Raw genomic sequence first — 7,252 nt, 5'->3', positions numbered from 1 at the left:
CTCCAAATTAATAAATTGTTGATTATTGTTATTTGCACAGACACCAGTATTCATATTGATAATTATACATCTCAAATTGATGCCTATCAATCCATCATTCTTTATATAACACGTAATACGCGTGCGCATGACATCATTGTTTTCACAAATTCACGTTTTTGTATGTTTACACGGAGACGATAACGGCATCATTTTCAAAAACTTGCACTTTGGAACCCGTTATCAAAAGTTTGCGTTTTCAGGCCCCAAAATGCCATTGTCATGTAAACGAACAGCCAAAACGCATAAAAGGTTTTCAGTTTTTAGTTGAAAACGTTGTCGTGTAAACAGCCCCTCAGGCGCAAGGGACAATATGGCATCTCCATCCCAATCTGTGGAACCTGCATGTGTGGCCCCTGAACGGAGTGCGCTAAACGTGGCAGAACTGACTAATGCAGTCATGAACACCATTTTACAGGCCAGTGCGCCATCCACGAGACACCTCTATGTGCTAAAATGGAATGTGTTCACTGATTGGTGTCTTTCACATGGCAAAGACCCAGTAAAATGCCCCATACATGAAATTCTCATATATCTTCAAGAGCAATTAGACGCAGGACTCACTCCATCAACGCTCAAAGTTTATGTGGTGACAATATCTGCGTATCACGCACCTGAAGCTGGTGCCACTATAGTCAAAAATGATTTAATCATAAAGTTCCTTAGATGAGCAAGACGATTAAATCCACCTCGGCTGGCTACAGTCCCAACTTGGGACCTAACTTTGGTCCTAAATGCGCTCGAAGGGCCCCCCTGTTAATTTGCGCATGCTCTCCATTAAGACCGTACTACTGCTGGCTCTGGCCTCAGTAAAACGGGTCAGTGACTTACATGCATTATCAATTGCCAATTCATGTCTGGAATTTGGCCCTGGACTTTCAAAGCCAATGCAAAACCCAGAAAAGGTTATGTGCCTAAGGTTCTAACCATGCCCTTCAGAGCACAGGTGGTTCACCTTCAAGCCTTCTTCCCTCCTCCATTTAATTCGGATGAGGAATAATCCTTGCATTTGTTATGCCCTGTATGGGCACTACACACATACGTTGAGCACACAGATCAGACTGTCTGATCAGCTATTTGTATGGAGGACGCACGAAAGGAATGTACATCTCCAAGCAAAGACTTTCTCACTGGATCGTTGATGCGATTGCCCTGGCTTACGAGTTGCAGGGTAAGATTTGCCAAATTGGTGTTAAAGCACACTCAACTAGAGGCATGGCCTCCTCATGGGCATGGACGAATGGTGTGTCTTTACAAGACATATGTTTTGCAGCAGGATGGTCTTCTCAAAACACATTTGCAAGGTTTTACAACCTAGACGTAACGTCTCTCTTTCTTCACAAGTCCTCTCTGTTTAGAGCGCTTGATAATTTGTTTGCCAAACATATACTTATGCCCCCTCCCTTTAAGTACGGGCTCCCCATCATTTTACACAAACACAGGGATTCAGGCCATTGTAATTTACCATAAAGTCACAAGCACTTTCATTATAAATAAACTCCCTTCCCAACTGGGTTCGTGAAGGGGTTAATTCATATTATATGTCTACAGTTCATATATTTATTCGGAGTGCTCCCCTCCTGGCCCAACATGAGGGTCACTCACTTGCGGCATATTCATGTCGGTCGCTGTTCCGCTGGACTTCGACATCATGTTTCCTCTCTGGAAGGTTATGTTGTGTAGTGCGGCGTGTTGCGATTCTGTTCCACATATACATTAGCGAACGCAATGTCAAGTGTACCGAGTCATAAGGGAACATCTCGGTTACCTACGTAACCTCGGTTTCCTGAGACTACAAGACTCAGAGCTCTTTTGAGGTGCAAGCAAGCGCTCCTTGTCCCTCATTCAGCCTGCTTTTATAGCAGACAGCTTTGCGCCTAAAAGGGCGGGGCTCAAACACCATAGCCAATGGTTTCAACTAGGTTGTGTGAAAGGACACTCCCCAGATGCGTTAGCAAAACAGTCTCGTTCCCTTTGTCTCAGGGAACCGAGGTTAGGTACATAACCGAGATGTTCTAATTACTCTGAAAGTGTATTGCTTTATTTTATTTCTTAGTAATGGAAGTTGTATACCAAGAATAAGGTTGTCAGGGCCCACTTCATTCTTATGGTTATATACAATGTTAATCTGTTTATTTATTTCAATATATTTTTAATATGGGGAATAAGTGTAAAATATAGTTATATTGATCCTTGTGATCCTAATAATTGTGCCATGTTACGTCATAATTATATCCCATTTTAACCGCGATCACGATTTCTGCCTCTCACGGTTAAAAGCATAACAGTCTATGGTATATAATAGTGAGCTAACAAGCAGACAAAGTTGCAAATCGTTGTTCGTTGTCTTTATGGGCTGTATCTATATGGATGACGGAACAAATAACAAGCTTTTCCAAAGTCAATTTTCACCTCATCTGTCCTATCACGCACCTTCAGAAGCTCGTCACTTGACCAATCACTGTTTCACTTTCGAACACGCGCTGAAATATGCAGCATGAGGGTCCTGTTGCACCAGCTATAGATAGGTTACAGCTTAGCCTAGTTGTGGCGTAAATGGGCACTAAGTCTCAATTTACGCACTACTAAATATTTGAGCGTTGCACCATTAAAATTATGCAGGACATAACCCTACATATAAACTAAATATTTAAATACAGGTAAACGTCATATTATGCGACTACGCGATACTTTACAAAGAGTAATTACGACCTACTAGTTAAGTCTTGCCTTATGAACAGGTGGTGCAACCAAATTAAGCACTGACTTAGTTACAAACTAACTAGTAGTTACTAAGCCCTTAGTTACTAAGCCTACGTCCCAACTTACGTGAGAACTTATGCACAGCTGGTGCAACCCTACACTGATGATTACGAGTATCGTGTGTCTGGTTCTTCATAAAATGTTACACCTACTCGGAACACACATATAAGTCTGATAATATGGTATTCCAGCGGTTCTGTGCCCGATAAACATAAAATGAATTCAATCTCTGCTCTGACTGAGTTGAGTACAGAACAGGGTAGGGTTGCACCAGCTGTGTAAGGTCTCACGCAAGTTGGGACGTAAAGTTCACACTAAAGGCTTTGTAACTACTAGTTAGTTTGTAACCAAGTCGGTGCTTAATTTGGTTGCACCAACTGTTCTTAAGGCAAGACTTAACTAGTAGGTCGTAAATACTCTTCGAAAAGTAATGCCTAGTCGCATAATATGACGTTTTCTTGTATTTATCCAATAAGCAGCCTTCATATTTGTACACAGTGTTAAAAAGCCGTGAATTTCAGTTTGATCTTGTTATGGTTGATGTTCAAACCTTGTTTGCTCACGTAACTGTCAGCTGTAATAAATTATATCCCCATTAATATATGATGTGTAATAAAAGTAGATTTATTTGCCCTGTGTAAATAACAATATATAGGAACTGTATCTAAAATAAATAAGGAGTGATAAATAAATACTAATACAACAGGCTGGAAAAATAGACATTTATTCATTTTAATATCCTGTATATATTTTGAATGTGTTGAAACTTGACACCGGGCGACACATCCTGAAAACTGCACCGTTAGATCGGTTTCATACTGAAGAGCCGATAAAAAGTTAAAAATAAATAAATAAATAAATAAATAAAAAACTTCTCTCTCTCGTAAATGTAAACGAGTGTAAATGCCAACATCATCATATATGTTGAAAGGACTGAAGCCTGTCACGCAAAACATGAGCTCATTGATGTTATTCAGTGAGTCTGCTTTTTTATTCCATCCGTTACTCCTGGTCGGAGTCTGCCGTAAATATTTAGTTTATATGTACCTAAGTTTAATGGTACAACGCTCAAATATTTAGTAGTGCGTAAATTGTGACTAAGTGCCCATTTACGCCACAACTAGACTAAGTTCTAACGTACGTATAGCTGGTGCAACCGAACCCAGCTGCGCTCTCGGTTCGGTTCGTGAATCACTAACGTACGCTGATCGCGTTATATTTAAAGCGAGCCATATTTTCTTCAGTTGCACATTTGCGTAATTACATATATATGTTTGGCCATCATGTTTCTAAACTAATCTAAAGTAACCCCATGGTATAGGGGTTGTGTGGAGCTTGGATGAGATTACATTATTTCACCATGACTGAGCTGACAACAGTTTTGTGCTCCTTCCAATATAAATACAGAAATAACACACACTTCCTTTATTTCCTCCTCAAATTAAAGGCTTGAGCCCGTATAGCAATGCCGCCTGCGAAATTATTACAGAAATATATTACTATTGTACAACGCAATAATAATAATAATTTAAAAACTATATTTTTTAAATGAGGACTCAAGTGTGAACACCCTAGAGTAACTCTTAAATTGGTAGTAAAGCATGGGCAATCATTTACTAGTTTTAAGTTTTAACAAATTATTAAACACGAGAGCTGCTGTTTAATGTAAGTTTATTTTAATTTTAACTTCAGAATTGATAGATACCACTGTTGTCATCACAGTGACAACAGTTTTTTTTTTTTTTTTTTTTGGTCCAAATCATTCAAAGCCCTGTAATATATTGAAAAAAAAAAATTAAAAAAAAAATCTCAAAATACAGAATAATCTTAACTACTAATTGCAGTTACAATTTTGAGCAAAATAATTGTGATTATCGTTTTAACCATTATCGTGCAGCCCAAGTATATGGTTGTTATTTGCCTTTCTGCCAACTCATTCTACATTACAATACATGATCAGCTAAACATCAGCAGACAGCACTAAGTCATGCAAAAGCAATAAAGTTTTCAAAACTGAACTTACGTAGCACTTAAAAATCAAAGCAGACAAATGGCATATAAAATTGTGCTGACAGTAAGTGTATTGTGTCACTCAACATGTACAATAAACTGGGAAAGTACCACAGATGAGACGCTTTATCAAAGTACAAAGTCAGTAGATAAATCACAATACATTTATACAAGTTGGCAGGGGAAATGTCATCATTTTATTCTTTATTGATGATTATTTAAAAATAATTGAGTACACATGCACTGAAAATCCCAAAATGTGAAATACTATAGTGCTCTGCCATTGTCCTTAACACACCACATTGAATGTGACCGTAATATCTCCATTGCTGTTGTGTTGTGACAGTTTATTCCTTGCAGATCAGTGAGATTAAACCATGAAAAGAATTATGCCACACCGAAATGATAAAAGATTTAAATTCAAAATGCTTAAATGTTCCTCTAAAATGTAGCCAATCCCTCTGAAAAAACAAAAAACTCGTTATTCATATGCTTGGTGCCCTCCAGAACGCTATAAACCGCAGACAGAACCAAATATTATTGAACTGAGAGAAACAGAGAAGCACCAGGGTGGAATGATCTGAGACAACTCTCCTGAACGCATAGAAACATGATCAAAAACTGCTTTGAAACAACATGTATTGTGAAAAGCACTATTCAAATAATAATAATTAAAAAAAAAGAGGTTAGATTTCTTCAACAAAGCCTGATGTCTAAATCTGTATACAATTTTTAAGTACCTTTAAAGATATCATAAGAATAAGAAACAAGCATGTGATTTTGATATTCAAAGTGCTCAGATAAATTACTAAAATGAATTCCAAAACAGGGCAGCCAACTATTTGCCCTTCTGTTATCTCACTTTAAAAGAGGTGAAAAGTGAAAAGGAGAATGAGATAATGATGTGTCCATAAATAATTAATGACAGGGTCAACAGCATTTTTGGCTGTCAAAGAATAAATGAAATAATTGTGTTCAGACTCTGATTTGACAGTCTATTTAAGGTATCTGAAATATTTAAAGATAAACACCACAATTATATAAAAACAGTCAGGTGGCATGCCATTGTATTGTGTTGCTACCCATATAATCACACAGCTTAAACACAAACACAACTGACAAACATACCACTGGCAATCCTTCTAAGCATTGGCCCAACCAGTCCCAACAACAACGATGCTTTCAAACAAAGACAGCAAGGCAGAAACAGAAATGTAGAAAAAAAAAAAAAAAAAACATAGTAGCCCTCCACTGTTGATACAGTAGAATTTAACGTAGTAAAAAAGAGTGAGTTATTCAAACATGTTCTCAAGCCGTGCTAATGATGCCATTTTTTTTTTCCAGGGGATTTTAATCAGTCATTTATTTTCAGTCATGAAACCCTTTGGGCCGAGTGTTCCTTAAACCTATAACTGTGACCACAGAAAAGCCAAAAAAAAAAAAAAAAAATAAGACAAACAACCACATCCACTCAATTTAGAGGCCAACTGTGAACGTTATATATAATGTTTATATTATATATAAACAACACCAATTTTACTTATTTACATGATTTTTTTTCTTGATCAAGTACTCATAAGATGCCCCACCCACATTCATTGTACTCACACTTAATATATATATATATAAAAAAATAATAATAATTTAACAGTCATTTGCACATACACACGAGTGCAAAAGTGAGTGAATGAAATCACAGATCGTGTCTGGAATTTATTTTAAAGCCACCTTAAAATAGACAGTTGTGGAAGCCAAGCTAAGAAAATAAATGGAAAAATGAAATCGTGAGGTGTAGTGTAGTTCCCCAGTAACAACAAAAAGTTCAGCAAAAGATTAAAAACAATGAAACCTGTTATTGCCAATTAAAATATTAGCAATAATAGAGACGACCATGTTATTTTGTTTCCAAAAGGGGACAATTGCATGTGAACACATTTTCTGCCTATATATACACACATGGAATCAGACATCAGTCTACAGCTGAGAAAGATGATAAGGTGAAATGGACTTAAATATTTACAGACACAAACAGGGCAACAAATTCAAACCCAATGGATCCTATTGCCAATAATTTGATGACAACACATTTGTCTAGAGACAAGATGGTTACTCAAGTCCCTCTTTTCTTTTGTTTCTTGCAGGCCAGTGACTGAAGCCCTGGACAGAGGGGGAAACTGCTTCATAAACCTTTAAAAAATGTTCACAGTGCTTGCAAGGTGAGCACTGTATTAAAATCCATCATACTTCTTTTTATCCTTCTAAATTCAGCTTCATGTACAGACTCTGTTCAAACATTTTTGAAGACAATTTCAGATGTGTTGTGTATATTTTGTTTTATTTTTGAGTTATAGGCTAAAGTTGATAGACTTAAAGGGATAGTTCCCCCAAAAATGAAGATTCTCTGATCATTTACTCACCCTCATGCCATCCCAGATGTGTA

The sequence above is a fragment of the Myxocyprinus asiaticus genome, chromosome 6 (genome assembly GCF_019703515.2).
Source record: "Myxocyprinus asiaticus isolate MX2 ecotype Aquarium Trade chromosome 6, UBuf_Myxa_2, whole genome shotgun sequence".
In the NCBI taxonomy this organism is placed as follows: Eukaryota; Metazoa; Chordata; class Actinopteri; order Cypriniformes; family Catostomidae; genus Myxocyprinus; species Myxocyprinus asiaticus.
This window is presented reverse-complemented; position numbering follows the sequence as displayed.